Source organism: Chenopodium quinoa, unplaced genomic scaffold (genome assembly GCF_001683475.1).
Source record: "Chenopodium quinoa cultivar QQ74 unplaced genomic scaffold, ASM168347v1, whole genome shotgun sequence".
Classification (NCBI taxonomy): Eukaryota; Viridiplantae; Streptophyta; class Magnoliopsida; order Caryophyllales; family Amaranthaceae; genus Chenopodium; species Chenopodium quinoa.
The window spans coordinates 8157626-8170282 of NW_018744301.1; the positions used below are offsets into that span (position 1 = coordinate 8157626).

The 12657-nt window shown below is 35.3% G+C and overlaps 1 long non-coding RNA gene across 1 annotated transcript; it reads right to left on the bottom strand.

Moving 5' to 3' along the window:
- Nucleotides 1–2123: 2123 nt before the first annotated feature.
- On the bottom strand, nucleotides 2124–5371 carry LOC110695564. The gene is made up of 2 exons (XR_002506119.1): nucleotides 4905–5371; nucleotides 2124–2594 (listed from the first exon to the last, which is right to left on the bottom strand). It is a non-coding gene; the product is annotated as an uncharacterized LOC110695564 (long non-coding RNA).
- Between the last annotated feature and the right edge of the window lie 7286 nt (nucleotides 5372–12657).

Here is a 12657-nt window from a genome sequence, read left to right on the forward strand (position 1 = left end):
TTTAACATGATTATTTTAATTATAATTATTATTAGTATGATATGATTATTATGATTATGATGATTATTATGTTGTTTGATATTATATTATTGTTATTGCTTGATCACGCCTTTTATGCATGTTTAAAGGCAATTTGTACTTGTAATCATGCCTAAAAAGATAATTAATAATCTTGTTTAGGGTTAATTTGATTATAATTCAAGTGATCGCCAATAATAGTTTTATTTGTGCATTAATATTCAACCAACATAGATAAACAAGTTTAGGGGTAATCCTATTGATTGCATGTTAGTCAGAAAGCGCACATGAATACGATCAGAATAAAGTAGAGGCCTATTATTAGGGCAGGTTCAATCTCTTTTAGGTTGGATTTGTACCTTCATCCCCGAACTACCAGTCATGGTTCCAGACCTATTGAAGTTGACGATCTCATGGATCGTTAAGGGTTGTAACCTTCACCTCGTGAACGGTTTACAAGTTCCTAAAACTTATTGGCGACTCTTTTTCTCTAGCTTCCTTCCCTTTGGACGTCACTCTGTACTTTAGTGTATAATCACATTGGGGTTCAAGTTTGGGATAATGCTTGAAATATTCCCTACAGTTTTTTGGCGACTCCACTAGGGAGGATTTCTATTTTAATTCCTAAAATTTATTTTGGAAATGATTTAGAATGAGTGGATGAGACTCGAAGAGTTCTAAGTATTTCATGTGCGTAATTTTGATTAACATTATTGTCATATGCATAAAAAAAAGATCTCATTGGAAAGACCATCCGTAATGAGTTAAAAACATAGGATTTTTACACGTAGGAAATTTGAGGAATATCTTTCACAACTACGATTGAAATTATGTGCGAAACTGGAAAATTTTATCGAGCACAGAAAGCTGCTGAGGAATGTAGGAAATTGCGTCAGAAAACAGAGTATGTCGCCGAGGATTTGACTCTAGCGCCAGGCGACACACCTGTTTGCTCGATCCTACTTCCTTATTGAGTTTTTCTCACTTTTCTGAAAGCCATATGTGTTCTACATATGGACATAACCCTCTGAGAATTCATGCTCCATCTACCTAATTGAACGCTCTGTGCAACAAAGGGTACATCCGAGAATGTTGAATTCACCAAACCATGGAAGAGAGTTTTTAACTCGCGGTGTCCCATCCACTCGCGCCAACCCTTTAAAGGTAAGGCTTCCGCGCGGTGCATTTGGACAATTAACCATTGACCCTCTTTGACTAACCCATATCCCGAACTTTAGAGAACTACAACCATGGTTAGGTTGCAAACTCATTGCATCATGTTGTGACTACTTGACTACTTGTGCATACTTATTATGTAACTAAACTAACCGTTTAGTTTGACTTGTGTTTGTAAATAATTCTTAATAAACTACTTATTGACTAAAGGACTTTTTTAATTAATTAATTAATTAATTTGAGCTAATAAATATGTCTAAAATCGAGTCATAGTCTCTTTAAGTCAACCCGGATTTTTATTCCCCTATACTGCACAAGCGTCAACTTGTTTTGGTCATATCCGGAGTTCTAGGAAGAACTACGAGTCGTACAACCTATGGATCTGTATCCCCGAGGTTTATATTTACACTAAAAGAAAAAGGCAAATTAGCGACGGCCAAAGTAGTCGCAAATCTGTCGCAAAAATGGATTTGCAACAAATTTGCGACTATTTTGGTTAGTCGCTAAACACCTCGTCGCAAATCTATTTTTGAGACTAATTTTTGGACAGTCACAAATTTAGCAACGGATTTGCAACGACTTTGCAACTACCATTTAGTGACTAACTTCAAAATTTTAGCAACTAAATCACTGTCCATTGTAAAATATTTGCGACGAATTAGCGACTACGGAGACCAATGTTTTGTGACGGATTAGCGACTACTAGACCAAAATTTTGCGACTGCGAGACTAGACTTTTGCGACGACAGAGACTAATTATTTTGCGAAGAATTTGCGATTACAAGACTAATTTTTTTGCGACGGATTATACTACTGAGACCAATTATTTTGCAATTAAGCACTCATTCTCTAAAACAAATATGCAGTCGCAAAAATCTAGCGACTGACTATCAATATTTGGAGACCATAATTTAGCGAGGACCAATATCTGTCACAAAAAAAAAATGTCAAATTTATTCAAATATCCAAACCATATTAATAAATCAAAATTATCATCAGTTTTGTATCAATGTATTAAAAAACAACATTCTCAACCATATGACTAATTTTTTTCAAAATCACCTCATATAAAAGAAGCTACTTCCAATAAAAACTAATAACGATATACAAATATGCCTCCAAATATTAAAGATTAGCTGTTCACAAAATTATCACCAAGAAATTAAAAATCACTTAGTTGAATCACGAGAGCTGGTGAGAGTAGACATAGGAGGCTTAGTAAGACAGTAATGTTGGACAAGGGTTGTAATATCCTTCGATGTTTTGTGCATAGCCATTTTTTTCTTCTTCCGTGTTGCTTTTTCTATCTCATGATTTTCAGCAATTTCCTTGGCATATTTTAAACTTTCTGCCGCCATTTTTTGGCTTTCTTCAAACTCAGGTCTTCAAGTATATGTATGCTGCACATGATTATCCAAGTTGAAACCATATGCATTAGAATTTACAAAACACAATTGTCAAAATTTGACAACACGGAGACATTACTCGATAGAGGCTACTAAAAATCAGCAGTCAATTTTTTCTTCCACCCAAATCTCTCAAGTGCCAAATGTTAGAAAGAAGCACGAAAAGAGAGGGGACAGGGGAAGATATGAAGAGGTGGCAGCCTAGGAGGCATGGAAGGAATATAGACTTCCTCTTATAAGTACACATTCAGGGCCTAAAATACCAAAGTATCAACAACTAATGCAGTAAGTTAGAACACTTAATTTTATATACTTGATTTAATGATATTCTGATCACATTCCAAAATCTATGACAATAAGCCAAAAACAAAGCACTTATAACATGTTCAGATCATTTATTTGATAGATATTCATAATAAGATCGCAATGCACAATATCCAATCAGTTTGTTATAAAAAATAAAACCCTATGACGCTGGCCGCTGGCGGTTGAGCATCAGCCATTACAGCCAGGTATATTAAGTTTTTCTGCAGCTGAGCCTAGTACCTAAATATTTCAAATCATAAAATAGGCACAAAAGGACTTATTTGCCAGCATACAAAGTAATAAAATTAAAAACCCTTAATAAGACTATAGATAAGAACAATCAATAACACTTGAAACAAGATTCAGAATATAGAGAGTATTATTAAACATTTTCAGTAAATTTGAGATTGCTTTAATTTTTAAGAAGATTATAATTGTATATCATGGATCACAAATCATGGACTCAAATCCACTTGTTCTAGCTGTGTGTGTGTAGTAGAAAGAGAAAGAGTTTTAGCTGTGTGTGTGTGTGTTAGTGTTCTGTTTGTCATCTTCTCTTCTGAAGAACATTTCTTTTATTTTTTTGTTTTTGTTTTTTCGTACAGAAAAGAGCATTTCCTTGAAGCTACTATGTTAGAGTGAGAACTAATTTATGTGAAGTGCAAGCTGACTGGAACAAGCTTTAGCCAACAACTAAAAGGAAGCATCAATACTTATCTACTAAACACCTGCTCTTGAGTACTGCGTCAACCTTACAAATGAAATTAACAAGCATATTTACAACAATAAGCACCTAGCTAAGAAAGCTCATAGACTCTTTTACCACGTCCCTGAATCTATAATCATCAAACCAACCAAATTAAACTTTGTGAGCCAACACAGCAGTTGAATGAGAGATTGTATCACAAAGTGCTGTAATTCCAACCCTCTTGTAGCCAATTAGTTTATTAAGTAATTCCCTTGCACACAAATAAAAAAAAATTAAACAAAGAGATCAGACAAGAATGAAAGGTAAACTCAAAGCTGAGATGAGTCTTATGCCACTATTAGCAAGAATTTGCAACCGTCCCTGTAGTGTGTATCACCCTGTAGTGTGGATCACCCAGATTTACGAGGCATTTATATTATAAACCAATGAATCATTTCTACAGCAAATAATATACATCAATGAACCATTTTTCGAATGTTTGGTACCACTCCATCACCAAATGTATTACTAACAATAACACACACAAGGACTGCAATAAGTATGGAAATCTACTATTCAGTTAGTGGAATTGACTTTATAAACCCCAACCAAAACATAGATAACCTCAACTCCGCTCACAATACTTTCACAGCTTAACTGTCATAAATCTAACCATTGCAAATTTGTTTCATTTAACCTTAATTAGGAAATGGGAAAACAAGAATCATAATTACATTACATATACATGACATGTTTGTTTTAGTCCATTTCTCAATATAAAACTTGTGCATCAGCGAGGCTTTCAGTTTTTTTAGTCAATTCTACTATTATATATCCAATTGAGCACTTCATTGTGCATTAGCTAATAATTTGATGCAGATCATGGTGGGGTAAATGTACTTTTTATTTTTACATAACAAATAATGAATATGGAAAATAACGGACTTTCACGATTCAAATTAATACTAGGTTGCTATTTTGTAGCTATCTCGCATACACAAACTAAATAATCAATCAATTTTGAATGGTTTCACATTAATTGACTTCAATGATAACCCTAAATTAAGCAATTGGCAGCTAAATTAAAATCAATTCAATCAACGCAATTCAAATGGAAACCAGATTAAAGTCAGATCAATTCGCAACTCAATCATTTTGCAATTCAATCAATTTAATCAATAATTAGATTAAAATCAATTCGCAACTCAATCAATACGCATTTCAAACAATAATTAGATTAAAATCGATCAGCAATTCGCAATGGAAACCAAAATAAAATAAAAAATTGGACAAAAAAACTCAAAGATTACCCTAAAATTTGCAATTGGCAAATTGTATTAAGAGAAAGATGGAATGGACGGTAGGAAGGGGAAGAATGCGTAACTAACATGGGAGGAGATGTGCTGGCAGCGGCGGAAGATGAAAACGACGGCAACAAGTTCACTCTGAAGTTCTGAACTTGGTTTTGAAATTCGCCATGGAAGCCTTTGGTTTTTTTTTTTTTTAAAGGAAGAAGAGTATGTACTGCGATTATGAATAATAAGGATTAAGGAGTGATAGTTAGTTCTTGTGTTTTTTAGGCAACGATTTATTATACTATTTACGTTTTTAATTTCTTTATTAATAAATTTTAAAAATAATGGTAGTGACTATCATGTTAGTTGCAATAGTAGTCACAAATGTTTTTAAAAATGGTTTCAAAATAATTAACCCTAGCAACTATAATTTAGTCGCAAAAAAATTATAAGAGTGTCGCAGATTAGCGACCAATTAGCAACTACTAAAAAATCGGTTGCAAAATTTGCAACTACTCTTATTTTTTAGTTGCAAAATTTTTTTTGTGACTGATTATTTGGTAGTAGCAAAAAACAGTTGCTAATTAGTGACCACATAGCAACTTATGTAAAATTGGTTGCAAAATTTACGACTACTCGTCTTTTTCAGTTGCAAAAATAATTTTTGCGACGGCTTATTATGGTAGTCGCAAAAATCATTTTCTAATTCTTCTTTTTCTTTTAGTGTTAATTTGGCATTGGTTTCATCCAAATCAGAGTCATAGATCAAACGTTATGACTAAAATACCAGTCTGTCCAGTTTAATGCATATAGTTGAGGTCTTAACTTATTCTTTGTTCGAGTCTAGTCACATAGTCTAGTCACATGGTCATGACATGAGTCTTAACATGTCACTTGCACTCACAATATATAGCGCACACCTTATACATGTCACCATGACCATGTCTTAGGTTCATGCATGAGTCGGTTTTTTCCGTCATTTGAGTTGAGGGTACATTTTATTCCTAATTTTGTCATATCTCTCCATCTACATCATCTTTCCATTATCTACATGCTTTCTCCATGTCACAACCTTCATTCTTCCTACCTTCTTTCATCTATTGCTTGTTGAATAGAGTTTGAGTCAAATAATTAACAGACGATATCCCTAATTTCCCTTTCCACAGCACTTGGTCAAGGAGAGAAGGGCGATTAATCAAGGACAACACATTTGTTCAAGTTCAACTTTTTGATAAACATGTCAGCCGGAAAAGAAAAGCTAAGAAGATAATAGCAAGTCAAGAAGAAGTCAATGAACTTAGGAATCAATTGACTGACGTAACTGAGGTGTTGAAGGCTTTAACCCTCAAAATCAATGATCCTGTGAAGCAACAACAAATGGATCTTATGCAAGAAAGCTTGAGCAAGCTATCCAATGACTATAATTTCCAGGGCATCAGTTCGCAAGGGGTCTTGGTGGACAGGGAGCTTCTTCCACAGAAGTTCAATGCCACTGACATCCCTAAATTCAAGGCAACAGATAATCCTTATCTTCACTTAAGAGCCTTTAAAACTATAATGAACATTAAGGGGATTGATAGGAAAGTCTTTCATTCCTTGTTTTCTTTATCTCTTGAAACCGTTTGTCAACAATGGTTCTTTTCTCTTCATAAAGAAAAAACCTATACTTGGGATGCTATTATAAACGCTTTCATTAATAGATATAAGTGTAATATTCAAGTCGAAACCGATTATAGACAACTCGAGATGCTAAGACAAAAAGAGAATGAAGGCTTTACTTCTTTCTTCAATAAGTGGAGGAAAACTTCCGCTAAGATGATTGAGGTGCCCACCGAAAAAGAATCTGTGAGGATGTTTATCAAGAATCTCCAAGAGAAGTATTCAAAGCATTTAAAATATCAACACAATTTGAATACTTTTATGGTCGTTTATGACGTCGGAATTGAAATCGAAGATGACCTCGCAAAACAAAAAGCTACTAACAATAGTAACCACAATGGCTGGAAAGGAAAGAAGAACGACAATCCTTCTTCTTCCGAAAACGCGCACTCTAGTAATAATGTTAGTACCTTTGACCATAATGGTGTCTTAGCCATGGACAATCAAGGATTTAAAAGGAAACCCAGGAGAGAGTTCACACCCATTGGAATGACCTATGATGCTACTTTTGATCGTCTCTATGGTCGAGGATTAATCAAACCTATTGGCCCTACCGAGGATCCAACGCCAGAAAATCGATCTTCGAGATGGAATCCCAACTCTTATTGAAAGTACCATTAAGGAAGCGGACATACTACTGATGAATGCTACAGGTTTCAAAATCTCATTCAAGATCTCATAGAAGCAAATAAGATCTCATTGCCTCTAGCTAACGAGAAGACTGGGTGATGATGAAGCAAACAACATAAGACAAGAGGTGAGCTGCAACGACAAGATTTCATGACCTTTTTTATATTTATTTTTATTTTTATCCTTTCCCCAATAAGTCTAGCATAGACACCTTTCTTTTCCCTTAGATTAATTTTGTAGATTCTTTCTTTTTCCCCTTTTAATAAAATGAGCATTTATTTCCTTTCATATGATCATTGCATTGCATTGCATTAAAAAAAATCCATGTCAAACTAAGCACAAGATATACCAATGATTTGAGGCATCCCTTGTAGCCACATCATATCACCTTTCACCCTTCAAATATGCAACCCTTTGTTGGTAAACCACTTTAAGCCTCGTCTAACGATAGACCCTTCATTTTTCAACCCATATCTACCTAAATTTGGGATAGGATTGTGTGCAACTTATGCAATTTTTAATTTCATAAAAAGCTTGAGTGACTTCAAAAAGATTAAAATAGCAAAAATAAATAATAATAATAATAATAAAAAGTGTACAAAAGGGCAAGTGTTCCAATGTCTTTGACATGAACATGTCTTTGATATGAACACATCTCAGATTGCGTCTCTTATCTAGTGCTCGGTACCGTGCCTGAGAAACATGAATGCCAAATGAGTGATAGACCGCATGATCGGGATTGCCCACACTTATAAAAATAAAATAAATAAAGCAAAAAAAAGAGCTGAAAAAGAGTAGAAAGCCTCAAGCATAAAAATATAAAGATTCAAAAGCAAGGTTGCACACCTTGGGGGGCTTATCTAGGGTCTTGACCTTTTATCCCCTTCTTCTTCAACCTTTAGCCTAACCACATTACAACCCTTAAAAAGACCTTTTTGAGGTATACACACACTTGTGCGAGGTTCGGCTAGAGCTACGTTCGGCTTGATTCCTAACGAATACGTAGGCAACCTCACATCGAGGTGCGGTCGTAATAAACAACATTCATATTCACATTCACATTCACACATCATGATCATATCAAAGGATCCCCTATGCTCATTCCTATTTTCTTAAGGCTACACTTAGGGGCTTAATCCTTATATCATTAGCTTACCCAGCCTAAGAGTCACCATTATTTGACTCTTTTCAATATATTTTCCACACACTCAACCCTTGCTGCCTAACTTTAGTGTCACTATCACACACATCACGGATATATGACCAAATATACTTCCCTTAGGAACCCTTTGTCATGAAATCTTAACACAACGTTGAAGCATGCCTTGTCATATCAATATCACTTATCAATCAATCATCATTACATCACAAAGTATGAAGTACTTAGCCTCCGCGCGGTAAGTTACCTAAATACTTTCATTATCGAGTCAACTAGGATAGTCTAAGATGTTACAATCCTTGTACTGTAAGAGACAACATTTGATTAAGCTCATTCAACATGCATCTTCAAAAAACTTCACTTTGATTCTTTTTCGTGTCTTTCTTTTTCGGGAGAAAGTCGGTACCCTTCATAAAAATGACGTAAAATTTTTGCCTTTTTGCATTTTTCGAGTCGCACGATCACATTACAATGCACACACGAGTCATGTACACATTGAGTCATGTCGTGTTATCACATTGAGTCAACACTAAGTCTTAGGTCAACCTTAAAGAAAGAAGGGCAAAGTCCTATAGTCAAAAATATTAATGCAGGTGTATCCCAGCAAGCGAGGACATTCCCGGATTTTCTTCGAAAAAAACCGCGAATATGACACAGGAGATTCCTCCAATATAAGAGGAGTTACATAGATCAGTATATTAGAGATGAAGAGCTTTAATTTACAAAAGATTTGAGCGGATTTGGCTGAAAGAAAACGACCAAGCTCAAAGTTCGGAGCAAAACCAAGCAACAGCGGCAGTAAGAGCAGAATAGGGAAGACCCGACTCTAGCGCCAGATGACAAGGCTATCGCCTGGCGACAACATCTGTCGTCTGGTGACAAAGTTCAGCGCCTGGCGCTAGATCCCAGCATCTGGCGACAGAGCCAATTCTTAGCACCAACGATATTTCAGCATCGACAGAGCTCAAAGCCTCTCAGAATGGTTATTTCGACCTCATACAACAATTTCGGGTTCAAGCCAGTTAGCCCCTATAAGTAAATTGACATGATTAGTAGTCGGCTCGATTACAATCGTAGTAAGTGATTGACCTGACAAAAAAAGCATCTCACTTAGCTTAAGCGCCTAAGCATTGGCTCATTACAAACACCAAGGCATCAGTTCAAAAGCAAGCTCATCACTTATACGACAAATTTTCCAAGATTGGATTGTCATCTCCAACTGACAATATTTCCAGAATATGGATTGTCGCGCATCTTCTTCAAATGACAATTTTTCCAAGATTCGATTGTCATCCCTGGCAGAGTTTCCAAGCGTGGATTGTCGTGCTCCTTTGTTTGGCAAGTTTTTCCAAGTTCAGATTGTCATACATTCATGGATCTTTGGCAAGTTTTCCGAGATTGGATTGTCATACACCCAATTCCCTATGGCAAAATTTCCCAAAGGATTGTTGTAGGTCTCTACTCATCATAAATTTCGGCAAAAGTTCCTCAACGTAGATTGTCATTCATTTCAGCAAGTGGCAAATTTTCCCGAAATGGAATGTCGATCTACTCTTGTTTGGCAAATGTTCCAAGACACAAATTGTCAATTGTGGCAATATTTTCCTAAAAGGATTGTCGCATAGCATTGGCAAATTTCCAAGGTGGATTGCTTTCAAGAGTTATATTCCAAGATGTGGATTGTCGATCGTAGCAAAGTTCTTATGACAGATTGTTATGAAGCATTGGCAACTTTTCCCAAAATTGGATTTTGGTAAATTTTCCGAGATACAGATTGTCGCTTCATCGTAGCAACATTTCCAAGGATGGATTGTTACGTGGCATTAACAGCTTTCCCTAAATCGGATTGTCACACATCATACAAGAGTTGTGTTGGCAACTATTTCCAAAGAAAAGAGGATTGTCATCACCCAAAGCATCAACAGCAAAATTCAAGCAGCATTAAGGATCAACAAGCAGTGATCTTTTCGAAGACTATCACGGCGGAATTGGAGGCAGTTACAAGTGTAGTAGTCTTTAGGCGGTATTCTCTAGCTTGCAGAAGATCGTCAAAACAAACAGCAGGATGGCATTCCCTAGCTTGCGAAAGGTTGTCACAACAACAAAATACAACAACGACAACAAATCGATTACTTTTAGAGACGTGTTCTCGACGGTGCAAGATACGCGTTTCTTAACTCTTTTATCTGTTTAACTAACGCTAGTTTGCAAGTATCGGCATTACAAGAGTGATTTAGGATCGCAAAACGTTCTGAATCATTATGCGTCCTTATTGATACTTTGACTTTTGTTTTCGAAACTTGCGTGTCTCCAAACTCAGTCAAAGTGGGGGCTTCTGTAGACACACATTTGTTTCTCCCCAAAACCAAACCCAGTGATGAGTAACTTTCGCGTCGAATCATAATCGAATGAAGTGAAAGTGTGGAAAGTCTAGTGTTGCGGTGAGTTTTTAATTCTTTCTTTCTCTTTGTTTTTAAAAACCCATTTTAAGAAAACAGCCAATCTAGTTTGGTTTGGTCCATGGAAAAGGTCCAATAATAGTGTAATTAGGTCGGGTTCAAAAAGAGCTTTCCAACGATATATTATAAGCCCAATTCCGATGAATAATGAGGAAGTTATGGCCAAATTACTAAACTGGGCCTGGTTTGATATTTATGTGCAGCCCAATGATCTAGAGGAGGGCCTAACATGGATTTATCATTCCTAATGCAATTAGAATGATTATAGTCTTCTAGATTCTTCTAGAAGGTTCTTTTCATTCCTGATTTAATTAGCATTGATAAATTGACTTTAGTTGACTTTTTAGAGTTTTAATCAGAATGAAAGAGGTGTTTTTAAGGAAAATACGATTTTTCCCTTCTGTACGGCTAAATTTTATCAAATTAAGAAAACGCGTGGAAACTGTTTTCCAACATCTGACGACAAGACCAGCGCCTGGCGCCAATTTGTTTTATTCTCTTCGACACTCTGACTCGTTTTTTTTTATCCATCTGGCTGATTTTCTCTATAAATAGCCTCTTAAAACCTCCGTTTTCAATAATCAAATATCATCAATTCTTCTCATCAAATCTCTTCAAGATTTTCTTGATATTTTCTCTCTCTCTTTTCTAAACTAGTTTTTGCATACAAAATTCCGCATTCAAAGATTTAGAAACACCTAGCCAAGTTCGAAGTTGCCTTCGCCCTAGACATGAAAGGTTTTAATTTCTGAGGGTTTGGTCCTAAATCTCTATTTCAATTATTTAATTTAATTGTTGTTTATTATTTTCCTTGAAGTTACTAACGTGTGTATTTTGTTATTAGAAAGAGATACGAGGCATCCAAGTAAGTACTTTAATTGTTTAATTGATATGTTGATATAGAAATCATGTTCAGGTTATTATTTTGATTCCTAGTATCATGTTTAGGGTAATTTCTAATATCAAGTATGATTAAAAGAATGCTTCCTAGTATCATGCCTAGGGTAAAGAATAAGTTTCTTAAATCAATTACCATTTTTGTGATGCTTCCTATTTTATTTCCTAATATTCATGTTAGTATCATGTTACGGTTAAAGTTTTGATTTTTATATGTTTATTGACATGCTAGGGTTTGTTATTAATCTTGTTAGTATCATGCCTAGGATCTTGCTATTATTATGCTTTAACATGATTATTTTAATTATAATTATTATTATTATGATATGATTATTATGATTAAGATGATTATTATGTTGTTTGATATTATATTATTGTTATTGCTTGATCACGCCTTTTATGCATATTTAAAGGGAATTTGTACTTGTAATCACGCCTAATAAGATAAATAATAATCTTGTTTAGGGTTAATATGATTATAATTCAAGTGCTCGCCAATAATGGTTTTATTTGTGCATTAATATTCAACCAACATAGATAAACAGGTTTAGGGGTAATCCTATTGATTGCATTTTTTTCAGAAAGCGCACATGAATGCGATCAGAATAAAGTAGAGGCCTATTATTAGAGCAAGTTCAATCTCTTTTAGGTTGGATTTGTACCTTTATCCCTCAACTACCAGTCATGGTTCCAGTCCTATTGGGTTTGACGATCTCCTGGATCGTTAAGGGGTGTAACCTTCACCCCGTGAACGGTTTACAAGTTCCTAAAACTTTTTGGCGACTCTTTTGCTCTAGCTTCCTTCCTTTGGACGTCACCGTACTTTAGTGTATGATCACAGTGGGGTTCAAGTTTTGGATAATTATTGAAATATTCCTTACAATCCCCAACCGACAATATTTCCAAATATGGATTGTTGCGCATTCTTCTTAAACGACAATTTTTCCAAAGATTGGATTGTCAT